General features: G+C 42.4%; 1 protein-coding gene and 1 long non-coding RNA gene across 22 annotated transcripts in view; one reads left to right on the forward strand and one right to left on the reverse strand.

Annotated features, from left to right (window-relative positions):
• Positions 1-8,309: 8,309 nt before the first annotated feature.
• LOC131273699 (uncharacterized) lies at positions 8,310-8,737 on the reverse strand. The gene is made up of 2 exons (XR_011646449.1): positions 8,649-8,737; positions 8,310-8,503 (listed from the first exon to the last, which is right to left on the reverse strand). It is a non-coding gene; the product is annotated as an uncharacterized lncRNA (long non-coding RNA).
• A 290-nt stretch (positions 8,738-9,027) lies between these two features.
• The window catches only part of SNCAIP (synuclein alpha interacting protein), a 157,180-nt gene continuing 153,678 nt past the window's right edge, over positions 9,028-12,529 (forward strand). For 2 of the 21 annotated variants that reach the window (XM_058277697.1, XM_058277801.1), the window contains exon 1: positions 9,052-9,384. The gene's annotated coding sequence lies outside the window, so the exon portion shown is untranslated. Of the gene's footprint in view, positions 9,385-9,770; positions 10,010-10,153; positions 10,642-11,670; positions 11,775-12,529 lie in introns of those variants that run through there. The other 19 variants (XM_058277748.1, XM_058277789.1, XM_058277717.2 and 16 more) reach the window with 17 other exon arrangements.

Below are 12,529 nucleotides of genomic sequence, written 5' to 3' on the forward strand. Positions count from 1 at the left end.
GGTATTATTGTGGTTTAAGGAGCAAAGAATTCTAGTTCTCCTCATTACAAAATATCAGTAAAGAAACGGAGGCATTTGCAGCCAGCTAGCCAGCACTCTGCTCTAGAATCCCTATTTCTGATGGATTTACCCCAGTGCCATAGGCTTAATACCTTTCATGTGCTCAATTAAAAATTCTTTATAAATATAGTTTCCATAATTCTCATAACAATCCTTTGAAATAGGAACTATAAATACCCCTTTTTGTAGTAGAGGATCTAAGGTCCTGGTCACAGCTAAATAACTGAAGACAATAAGAGCTACAGTTGGAAGTCTAACTCCAGGTTGATGTGCTTAACCTCTATACTACTGGGCTATTCTGGATTTTAAATTCAAAAATGTTTAGTCAATCAACAATTATGTCTTTATTCTATCCACAACTCACCTTTAAAAATTTTCCATGATTTACAAAGAACATTCTTTCATCAGTTTTTGTTCATCCAGTTAAATATGTATTTAGCTTTTCTTTCCTTGCTTGCTTCTAAAGAGGACCATGTGTCTTTAACCCAAGAATTTGGATACTGAAAGCTATAAATTTTAGGAAGAAAATAAAACTCACAAGACAGTCATATCTAAGAAGACTCATTTTCAGAACTAGTCTTTCTCCCAAAAGCTGTTTGGAAGTAAGATTTATCTTGGTTTGAAACAGTTGGGATTCTAATTACTTAGACATTCCATTCATTGGCAGCTTTCTTCTGCTGCTTAAAGGTAACCAATTCTTTTTTTATCTTCACTAATTATTCTTTTTTAAAATTTTTAAACATACTTTTTTATTTTTTAAAAAACACTTAGATTACAGAAATGTTACATCAAATATATAGGGGATTCCCATATGCCCTGCTCCCAACCCCTCCTACATTTTCCCACATTAGCAACATCCTTCATTAGTGTGGTACATTTGTTACAATTGATGAACACATTTTGAAGCATTGCCACTAAGCAGGGATTATAGTTTACATTGTACATTACACTCTCTCCCACACAATTTTGTAAGTTATGACAAGATACATGACTTGTACCTATCTTTGCAATGTTGTTCAGGACAATTCTCAAGTCCCAAAAATGTTCCCATAGTACACCTGTTTTTCCCTCTCCCTCCCTGCAGAACCTCCAGTGGCTACTGCTTCCACATCAATGATAAAAGTTCTTCCATTGCTACAATCACAATAAGTCTATACTAGAATACCAGTAAGTCTACTCTAGTCCATCATTCATTCCCCAATCCTGAGGATTTTGGGATGGTGATGCCCACTGAGGTAACCAATTCTGATGCCTTTGCATGGCTTATCCAAGGTGAATAAGTTTCTCTTCTATTAAGCCACCAAGAGTTGTTTAAAGATAAAGACACAAGTCAGTTTTAGCTTTAATCCCCATAGGATCTAAATAATTTTATTCTATTTCATAGGCATGGAGCATTATCAGTAGACCTATCCAATCATATCCAAACACATATCCTTGGTCTCAAGGTGGAATAGGTAATGAAGAGGAGAGAGATCCAGTGCAAATCTATTATAATTACTGGTAAAAACAAAACAAAACTAAAAAGCCAAAATCAAATGAGAAACTGTATAGTCAAGTAATGAGGACATATAGTGTCATAGTACTATTCAAAGCACAGGTTATAAGCTACAGTGAAATCATTATCGAAATGAAGAAAAGAGACTTTATAGTTGCCTATGGGACCAGATATAATCTAATATACAGTGGGGTTACAACTGATAAGTAATCAGTGGAGTATGTTTTCACAGGTTTCGTATTCTGCAACTGTGGCAGGTCTGGTTGAATGTGGCATGGTGTTCGGAAGTTGACCTGCATTCCTCTTCAAATCATTTAACCACACTCAGCTGACCTGCATTTCTTTTTAAAACAATCTAATCAAATTCATTTCAAATACCGAAGCCTCCAGTTAGAGATCTAATCTGTGTTTATGTACACGTGTTAAATCACCAGTGTCTAAACTTGTTCTTGCCTAAGAATACTCTAGGTTTACAAGACTATGAATTTCACAAGAATTCCCAACCCTAAGTTATCCAGTCTTAAATCAACTTTCTTTTTCTATTTACCTTCTGCAAATGGAAAGAAGGAGAAAATTTCCCAGCTAGTGTCAGTCTGCCCTAGGTGATATTTAGTGTTATTCACACTGGTCTGCAACCAGGGAATCATTTTGGGAGGGAAACTACATGTGTCCTCCTGCGGCTCAGTCTCTCTCTTGGTCTCCACCTCCTTCCACAATCTCTGTGTGTCTTTCTCTCTCAAGAAGTTTAATCTGTGAGATATACCAGTTGCTGAAAGCACCCCATCCTGTGCTGGCACTTTAAGAATTAATTGTGTCTGTCCTATCAACCCAAGGTGGAAAGTAGCATTGAAGCTGCTGCTTCACTAACCCCTGACAGAAATAACCTTTCCTACTGATTCATTAAAGTTTCCATTTTCTTAGTTTTAAAACTTCACCCCTTCCATGTATAATAGGAAACTTATCACACCTTATGCATAATATAAGACTATTAGATGATCTAATCCCAAGATCCTGTGTTAGATCCTGTTTTTGTCTTCCATTTTAGAACTAGAATAAACTGGTTCAGGTCGCTAGGGTATGCATAGTTAGGAGAAACTTAACTTAAAATGTATCTTTGCTTCATTATAATAGTAAAAATCATGCCCACAGCCACGGTTGCACCACCATTTTCTCACATGCAACCTATGACCAAGCATATTTTGAAACAGAACATGCTCAGCTAAGACCCATCTCCTACCCCCACTGTAATCACATTCCTTCTACCTCACTATACTAAACCAGCCCCCACAAAATCACATAAAAATCAGCAAAACTTTCAGCTCAAGGAGACTGATTTGAGGACATTACTGACCCGCAGTCTCCACTGGGCTGGCCTTTGCTAATAAGCTCTTTTCTCAAAATCCTGATGCTACCGTATTGGCATTATGCGCATTGGGCAAAAGGACTCACTTGAGCGATTTCAGCATGACTAAGCAGCCAAACTAGTATTTGAAAAACTTTGGAAAATATATGAAATCCCACAGTGAAGCATACACCAGAAAATCTGGTTGAGTATTTAATAACTAAGATATTATATGCAAATGTCAACTTATGAAAGCCACTGTGATGATCATTTAACAATTGTATAGCATTTTCATTTATCCCTAAATTGAATACTCTAACGTAGAGGGGCTATTTCACCAATAGAAAAAACCAACCCTAAGAAAAGGTTGCATATGGTTGGAAAATTTGAAGAGTTATAAACACTTGTTTATTGTTGTACAGTGTTAGAATTTCCCTGCAGACGCAAATGTTTGATGCAAAGGTTATTCCATTTTATGCTTAAATAACAGATCCATGACAACAATTCACATGACTAAGGGAGCTCATAATGAAAATGAGAAAAAGAGACAATAGATTATGAAGGGGAAAAGAGTGGTGTCAAAGATAAAAACCAGACAAGATTGATTTGATTCTAGCTATTTCAATAGGAATACCACACTAAATCTAAATATCTGAGTTCTCTGCAGGGTGATTTTGCCTTAGACTTTAATATGGAGGTGTAGACAAGTTACAGGTGGGGCGATTTATATTTGGGTTTTTGTTTTTTGGGGTTTTTGGGGTTTTTTTGCGATCTGGGGGAGTCTCGGTTGATTTTGCTGAACAGGAAATGTTTATCTCTGTGTCTAGCAAGTTTCAGAGGGATAAACAATTCTAATCTCAACTATTCATTCATGAAACAAAGAATAGGAAATCGGAGGGGTCGCTATCAGGTTTATCAGAACATTCAGGCAAAAGGGAAAGAGTCTGTATTTGACTTTATCATAAGTAAACAAGGGTGTCATCTGTGAACCTTGAGGGATTCATGAGAAAGCATAGACCACAAGTTTTATCTCAGTTATATGGGGAAGGGTGGTCCTTTATGGTAAGCCATTTCCTGGAACAAAAAGTGGTGGTAGGATTTTTTTAACCATCACTGTCTCCCGGGAGCACAGAGCTCAGGTAAATTTCAATATTGTCAATGGATCTGAGGCTTCAAGAAACAGACTGGGACGTGTGATGTGACCAGTGTGTGAGGAGTCAATTCAAATAGACCTGAAGGCAACAAGCAACCCTGGGAGGGAAAAAGCTCTCCAAAAAATGTATCCAGGAAAAAGAGACCTGTTAAAGCAACGTGGGTGGAAATCCTGGAAAAAGAGACTAGTCAACTAGGGCTCAGGTAGCTGCAGAAACACCACTTTTAAATCCAAACTGAGGGTTTCTGGATGAAGCTTAACCAGAATGGGCAGAGTCTCTCAGAGCCAAGGTAAGAAACCAAGTCAACCTCAAGAAGAATAAAGAGCTAAAACTGGGTGGCGGTCTTGGCCCAGTGGTTAGCGCGGCCGTCTACCACTTGGGAGGTCCAAGGTTCAAACCCCGGGCCTCCTTGACCCATGTGGAGCTGGCCCATGCGCAGTGCTGATGCGCTCAAGGAGTGCCGTGCCACGCAAGGGTGTCCCCCACGTAGGGGAGCCCCACACGCAAGGAGTGCTCCCCATAATGAGAGCCACCCAGCGCGAGAAAAAGTGCAGCCTGCCCAAGAATGGTGCCGCACACATGGAGAGCTGACACAACAAGATGACTCAACAAAAAGAGACACAGATTCCCGTGCCACTGACAACAACAGAAGCAGACAAAGAAGACGCAGCAGATAGACACAGAGAACAGAAAACCGGGGTGTGGGAGGGGAGGGGAGGGGAGGGGAGGGGAGAGAAATAAATAAATAAATAAATCTTTAAAAAAAAAAAAAGAGCTAAAACTGTAAAAATCCAGGTTTGGGTTAATGTAAGGGTAGTTAAATTCAGTCATTACACTTATAAATTTCCTGCCTAAATGCAGTTTAAACCCATAGCTCCTTTCTGTAACCTGGCATCTTTCAGACTCACTGTATACTCTACTGAAATTAGTTCTGGAAGATGAGCACAGGGGAAAGAGCCTGGTCCTGTACAGGCAGGCAATCTTTGTACTTTTGTCCAATGTCACCTCATAATGCAAGGCATGGCATTCTTAAATCCGATTGCATTTTTCACATGATCTAATTGTTTCCATTTAAAAATACCAACAACATGTCTAATGATCTGTAAGTATGGGTAAAGAGGAGTAATAGGATTACTTAGAAACCCAGGATAATCTCAGGGAATCAGATTAGCAATCCATAAAATTTCATCTATGCCAAAACTTTTATTAAAGCTACCATAATACATGCAGCTAAGCTGATGGACTTGATTTTGTCTCCCTCCACAATTCTAACTTTATTTTCAGGACTAAAACTTGGCCCCAGAAGGAAGAAAGGAAGAAATACTGAAGGGAAAAAACTAGCCACCAAAAAATGAAATGATTGTGGAAAATATATCAGGAAAGGAACACCAAATCAGTAGTCCACTCAGCCCAGACATACAAAGACACATACACGCATGCAACAAAGATGAACACTGATCTAAAGTAAAAGTAAAACATTAGGAAGGTAGGTTCATGGAAAAGGAGGGTGGAGAAAATATGAGGATGTCAGAAAAACACTGTGAAAATCTGTATAAGACCATGTTTTTCTATAATCATCCTTTGCTGTAAAACTCAAAGATGTTCAGATACTGGTTCCTAATTACTTTTGCCAAAGTCACATTTCTTTGTTTTTGTTATTTCTGAGAATAAAACTGCTATATAATTTATTCTTCTGTTTAGTATCCATGCTCATACTTAAGCTCCATGACTTTTATGTAAAATGGTTTTCTTGTATTCTTCGTTTACAAGAGGTGTCATATGGTCATATCTCCTCATGTTATTTACCAAGTATTTTTGCACATATTGTAGGATTGTTCTTCCAGGTCCTCTTAAACTTTGAGTGGAGTCATGTGACTAGCTCTGGCTAATGAGTTGTGAGCAGGTGTGACATGTTACTTCTGAGCTGGAGCATTTAATTGCTAGTGTAAGACACCAGAGTTTTCTTTTGCTCATGACAGAGATCAGCAATATTGCTATTAGTGCTGTTCCCTCAGGCTAGAATCCTAAACTGAGAAAGATATGAAGCAAAGATGCAGCTGACTTGCAATTGTCATATAGTGGGAGCAAGAAATATATTTTTAAAAATCTATGCAAGTGTGGGGTTCTTGTTTTGTGATTACTTATTATCACAGCATAACCTAACCTCTCTCTCTTTTTTTTTTAAAGATTTTATTTATTTTTCTCCCTTCTCTCCCCCCACCACAGTTGTCTGTTCTCTGTGTCTATTTGCTGCGTGTTTTTTTGTATGCTTCTGTTGTTGTCAGCGGCAGGGGAATCTGTGTCTCTTTTTGTTGCGTCATCTTGTGTCAGCTCTCTGCATGTGCAGTGCCATTCTTGGGTAGGCTGCACTTTCTTTCGCTCTGGGCGGCTCTCCCTACGGGGTACACTCCTTTCACGTGGGGCTCCCCTACGCAGGGGACACCCCTGCGAGGCAGGGCACTCCTTGAGCGCAGCAGCATTGAGCATGGGCCAGCTCCACATGGGTCAAGGAGGCCCGGGGTTTGAACCACGGACCTCGCATGTGGTAGATGGACGCCCTATCCACTGGGCCAAGTCCGCTTCCCAACCTAACCTCTCTTGATTACAATCACATATATGCAATTAGTGTGATCTGATTCTTGGCATAAATAATTTATATATGCTGGAATTCAAGAAAATGAAAGAAAATTAGCTTCAGAGTAAAAGAGTGAGGCTGGCCCAGCCAAATAGAGTTCCCAATCAGAAATTAGAAAGGACCTCAAACAGGGTTCTCTTCAGTAACCTGGACTCAGCAATGAGTAAGAAATGACTTTGAATACAGGGTTGGATGTTTTATTGAACAAATTCTACACTTAAAATACTAGAAAAAAAGAATACTGCTTAATCACTCTTAGTATTATGGCAGGTTTATCCAATTTTTGTAGCATAATAAGCTATATTGTGAAAGTTAGGTTAAAGGATAGAGGAGACAGATGCTCAATTGTAATAATTGAATGAACAATTACATGGCAGCTATTTGGCAGATGATATACAATGAAATGCACTTCCACACTAATTATTTTCAGTAGCTAGAGCTGAGTATAAAAATGTGCTCAGTGTTGATGATCCAAATATGAGTTATATGAACTCCCTGGCAGCATGATGGGAGCGGACAATTGAATAGTAGAGGGTAAAGCAAAAATAATGCTCTAAGAGGTGCACACCCTATGTGGTGGAGCCGTGGGTGGGTAGGGGTCTAAAAAGGGGTGAAATGGTCCAGCAGCTGTGACTTCTAAAGCTACTCCATTAACTACTTCCTAGTCCATAGAGAAAGTGCGCAGTTAGAAAACTTGAGTTTCAGAGACTGGTTGTCAAGAAGAAGAGATTAAAGGACCAGGCAGAAGCAGTCTATTAGATTGTAGCAGTTCTGTTTCAACCCAACTACTTCACTACTTCCACACTTTGGTGTATCAGTTTGTGATTTAGGATTTGGCAAGAGTTTGCACAAGAGAAGCAAACCAATAAAAAGTCCAAGCAAATGCAAGCTCACAGCCTATGTGGGAAAGTGTATATAAGTACATGCTAAAATCACAGTGTAAAAATAATCACATGGAAACAATGGTAAATATGTAATCAAAACCATGTTAGAAATGGGGGGAAAAAAACATAAAGGAACTGCAAAAAGGGAGAAAACATCTGAAACAACATTTCAAAGTTTGCTCTTATACTATGGCATGCTATTCCTTTGGCTATGCAAAACCTTCCTTCCTGGGACACTCCCATTCTCTACATGCAACACAATTGGCCTTTTCATGTTGAATCATTTAAACTAACACCTGGCTTATTGTTAGAGTGAATGTTTAGGACAGTTTGAAGCAGACATATCTTTGTAATTCTTCAATAAATAATTCCTTCAATAAATTAAAAACATTTCAAAAAACAGGGTGTCAAAATAAGAGGACTGGGAATGAAAGTATTTCCTTATAGAATATGTCAAGGATGACACCAATTCCATCAGTATCTGCAGGATGGAAGCAAGATGTGCTTTTCTGAGTTTATACAAGACCAAAAAAAAAAAAAAAGCTTTATTTTAACCAGATGTGAATGAATTAAACTCAGTATTTTCAAGTATTTTTAGTGCCATATGATGTCATCTGATTTTATATTTTCTACTGAGGGATAATGTGTGCATTTTAAAAATTGTGAAGCCATTTTCCATGTATGTACTTAAAGGTTTTTACATGATAAATTACAGTAAACAAATTACAACACCACAGGACAAGGTATTGGCTGTTTATGTCAAAAGCAGAAAGATATTTAGTTTCTCAGTAGGAAATGGAATTAAAATCATGTGAAATGTCATCTGCTGGCCTTCAAGGTAGTCTCATTTCAATGATGTTGGTAATAGTCCAAATAGTTCCAGGACAAGCATTGTTCCTTTCACCCTGTCCTGACTACACAGCTGCCTCTTTCCTGAAATGCCAAGAGAGCAACCCATGGATTCCATAGGTACTGCCTCCAGGGAACCCCTATTTTTAAACAGCTTGGTCCTTTTTTTTAATCGGAAATATATTTTCAATGACAGACTCACACATGACACATCCCCGTTGCTGCTAACCCAGTTTCTCAGATCACCGTGCTGTTCTTGACCTCCGGAACTTGCAAGGAAACAAGAGTGCCCCTAACCTGGCTTTCTCATACTTTTGTCTGGAGTATCTTCAGGCAAGCAGCCATTCCCTGGAGCAAGACTGTGGTCCTCAGTGGCTTTGCTGAGTGAGTTATTCCGAGTCATCTCGCCTGGGAAAAAAAATTTCTTAAAAACCATTTAAAGCTTTCCAGAGGGCAAAAGCTAGACGGTTGTGTGCCAGGGTTACAAAACGTCCACTCCCCTGATTTCATTTCGGAAATAAGAGCTCGTCATCACTGCGGGCGTTGCTGACTCCTTATCCAGAAGCCCGTCCCCCAACAATAAAGAAAGGAAAGCTAAAAGTATTATTGTAGGACCGTTGGTGCTTTAAAATGTTCAATTAAAGAGCTATTATTACAGACCAAAGACTCTTCCATGCACCACCCACACTTGAGCACATAACATTCCCAACAAGTCCCGAAGCCCTTTGCTCCTTGGCGAAGCCCTCCTGAGTGAGAGGACCCCCTCCCGGAAGGGAGGGGAGGTAGGAGGCTGAAGACTCCCTACCAACGCAAAATCCTCTGCCAAAGGGATTCTCGGGCACAGCAGTTTTCCAGCGCCGTGCCCACGTCCCATTTCCCCCTTCCCGATTTTCTTTTCTCAGTGTATCCTGGAATCCTGGAATTGGGGACCAATGAAGGTAGCAGCAGTCGACGCAGGGATCACGGTGAGGGGCGATTTTCATTTCCAGAGGGAGAGGCTGCCGAGCGGGGGTTGGGGTGGGGGGACACTGGGAAGCAGGGGCAAAAAGTAGGAGGGGAGGAAAAGAGAAACTCAGTTGGGGGGAATGCAGAGGCCGTAGAGGTAGACGAGCCAAACGTAAAGAAAAGAGCAGGTTTGTGGACAGGAGCCGGCGAGGGAGGGGCGCGGGCTGCGCGGGGGGCGCCGCGGGGCGGGCGGGAAGGGTCTCTGTCAGTCAGGCTGAGCGGGGCTCGGGGGCTCGGGGGCGGGCACGGGGGCTCGCGGCAGCTGGAGGGCGCGGCGGCTCCAGCAGCCTCGGCCGCGGTGACCGCGCCCCCGGTCTCCGGCCGCGCGCCGCGCTCAGGTCCCATCGCGCCGGCTCCCGGCCGGAGCTGCCTGGGGGCCGCCCCCGCCCGCGCTCGCCCGTTGGGGGGCCCGGGGAGCTGCGCCCGCGGCCCGGCCGCATTGTGACGTAGCGGGGCCGCGGCAGCGCCTCCGCCGCCCGCCCGCCCGCTCCCGCTGCGGCTGCTCCTGCTCTCGCCGCCGCCGTCCATCCGTCCGTCCGTCAGTCGGTCCGCGCTCTGGAGCCGCCGGCGCGCCGGGCGCCCCGGGTGAGTCCAGGTCCGGGACGGGCGCCGCGGGGAATGCCGCGGGCGGTTCAGCCCTTCCAAGTTTGCACCGGGCGACCCCGGTGGGAGTCGCCCCCGCTCGCCCCAACCCACGGGCCCCCTTTGTGCCGCGCGTCCGGCTCCCTCGGGCAGCAGCGGCGCCTCGGCCGAAAGGGTTTGGGGAGAGGTCTCTATAGTAACGGCGGTGGCTGCCAAGCGGCTCGTTTACCCAGGGAGAGGGGGAAGGAGCCCCCCCCCCAACCAATTTCCAAAGGATTGTTCTTTTCATTTGCCCGCTTCGGGTCGTTGTTTTTCTCGCTGCCACCTCGGATGGTAACGCAGGCTGGGACAGGCAGTGTCGCGGCTCGTCAGAGCTGAGGCGAGGAGAGGCGAAGTAGTAATAATAGCGGCGATACTAACAACAATAACACACGCGCGAGAGGACGCCTGGTGCCGCTGTCGCCCAGGCGCAGCCCTCGCGCGTCCGCCCCGCGGGCCCGGCTGCCCCGTCCAGCCCGGGCTCGGCCGCCTCCCCGGCGCGGTCCTGCGTCCGCGGCTCGGCCGCGTCGGTTTTAGCAGGGAGTGTTTCTCTCTTCTTGGCCTTCTCTCGTGGTGATGACTTTCATCTGCAGGTGGTAAGTGAGGCGAACTGGTAATTTAGCTATTGTCAAATGCCACGTTTTGTTTGTTTCATTTTACGAAAGAAAAGGGGAAAATTATGAGCCCTTGCTGGCAGCCATACAGTTTCCACAGGAAATACTAGCATTCTTTGAGGAACACGCTACTGCTTGCAGCGAAGAAAGTCTTTAGGAAACAAAAAGCCAACAGCATTGTTGCTCATTTTCAATGGACCGCTAGGAGGGGGCAAACGTGCTGTTTTTTTTCCTGTGGGAACATTGCTTTCCTTGGGAAAGTTAATTAAGTAAGCATTACTGTTACTGTGAGCGTCCGTTTTTCACTGGCCGGAGGCTGGACACCAATTTTCTCCTGGCTGTTACTGACAAGTGCCCATCAGAGTCCGGAGGAAGAGAGAACCTCTGCTGGACAGTCTCGCCACACACCACGTGCTGTGGAGGCCAGCCAGGGTGCAGTTTGCAAAATAAAATCAAGGCTATCTGGGGAGGTTTATGAGGATTACATGTGTGCAGAATATGTCAGTTCTCCAAGGTGTAACTCTAAACACTTAATTTTCAAGTGCACTCGTTGCTGAATATGGAGGAGGACAAAAACCTATTTCTCCTGTCATGAAGCAGACATCCCAGTAGGGAATGGTTTGAAAAGAATCTGTATTTCATCTGTACATATTGAGATTTTAAAAAGGTAGAGAACAGGATGTATAAAGCAGCGTGCTAATGTGTACACCTCTGGGAGAGAATATCTGTTGACTATTTCTGATGCCTCTCAATGTTCAGTAACATTGGCGTGGTTAGAATGTACCAAGATCCCTCAAGGTGTTCTTAAAACTATGTGAAAAAGATGTGGCATTTTAGTACCAATCAGAGAAGTCTCTCCATACCAAAAATATAAAAGTTCCCAAGACTAGTGTTGGAAAGAAAAAGATGGTGCTTCTCCTAAGGATCTTTGGACAGCTCAGAAATAAAATATAAATAAGGAATTAAAAAGAAGGAATATGATTTCTAATATAAATTTCATTTTCTCCATAGCAAGCATTTCATGAGGAAAAGTTACAAGATAGTAGATTTGAAAGGATGCTATGTTTATTCATTTGAATTTATCATTTATTAATGTCTGAAAAGAAATGACTAAAGTAAGTGAATTTCTCTGTCTTCTATGTCCCAGCCTTGCTAATTCCAGGCAGTTGTTCCATTGCAGGTGCACAGTGAAAATGCAGAACAGAGGCCAAGAAACTTCATGTGTGCTGTTGTTTTGGAAGGAATTGTAGCAGTAGTTTACAATTCTTAAGGGGAAGGAAACCCACACAAACATTTAACACAAACAAATATTCTTTGATATCATCAGAGAAAGCCTAGAGCCATTTTTCTTGCCAGATTTAAGGCAATTCTTGTCAAAGGAGGAAATCTCCCAAGAAGCAGGTGCATCGTTATAAGAAACACAAGGGAATTTTTTTTTTTTTTTAAAGCAAAATCTAATTGAACAGCAGCACGAGAATCAGTGACACTTAGAATAGAAGCCTTGTTTCTGGCAGTCTGTCAAGTTACAGTTGCAAACCACATAGGAGAAATATGTGTCTTGGGAGAAAAATAATATCCTGGTGAAAATCAAACAGTTGCTTCTGTGAAAATTTTACCCTTCTGTATACTTGTTTCCCTGAATCCCTCTGACCGATATGCAGATTCACTTGCATTTTTTCTGTAAATATTTTCTGTAAATGAAGCGATAAATTGTTAATGAATTTCTTTTTTTAAGCTTTTAAAATTAATGATCAAAATATGTTTTGAAATGATGATTGTTACCTAATGTGATGGCTTGGCCCTGGAAAAGTACTAATTGTGTCCCATATAGTTACTGTGTATTTACTTTGTGCAAAAATGCCTAGTCTCT

Source organism: Dasypus novemcinctus, chromosome 2 (genome assembly GCF_030445035.2).
Source record: "Dasypus novemcinctus isolate mDasNov1 chromosome 2, mDasNov1.1.hap2, whole genome shotgun sequence".
NCBI classification, from domain to species: Eukaryota; Metazoa; Chordata; class Mammalia; order Cingulata; family Dasypodidae; genus Dasypus; species Dasypus novemcinctus.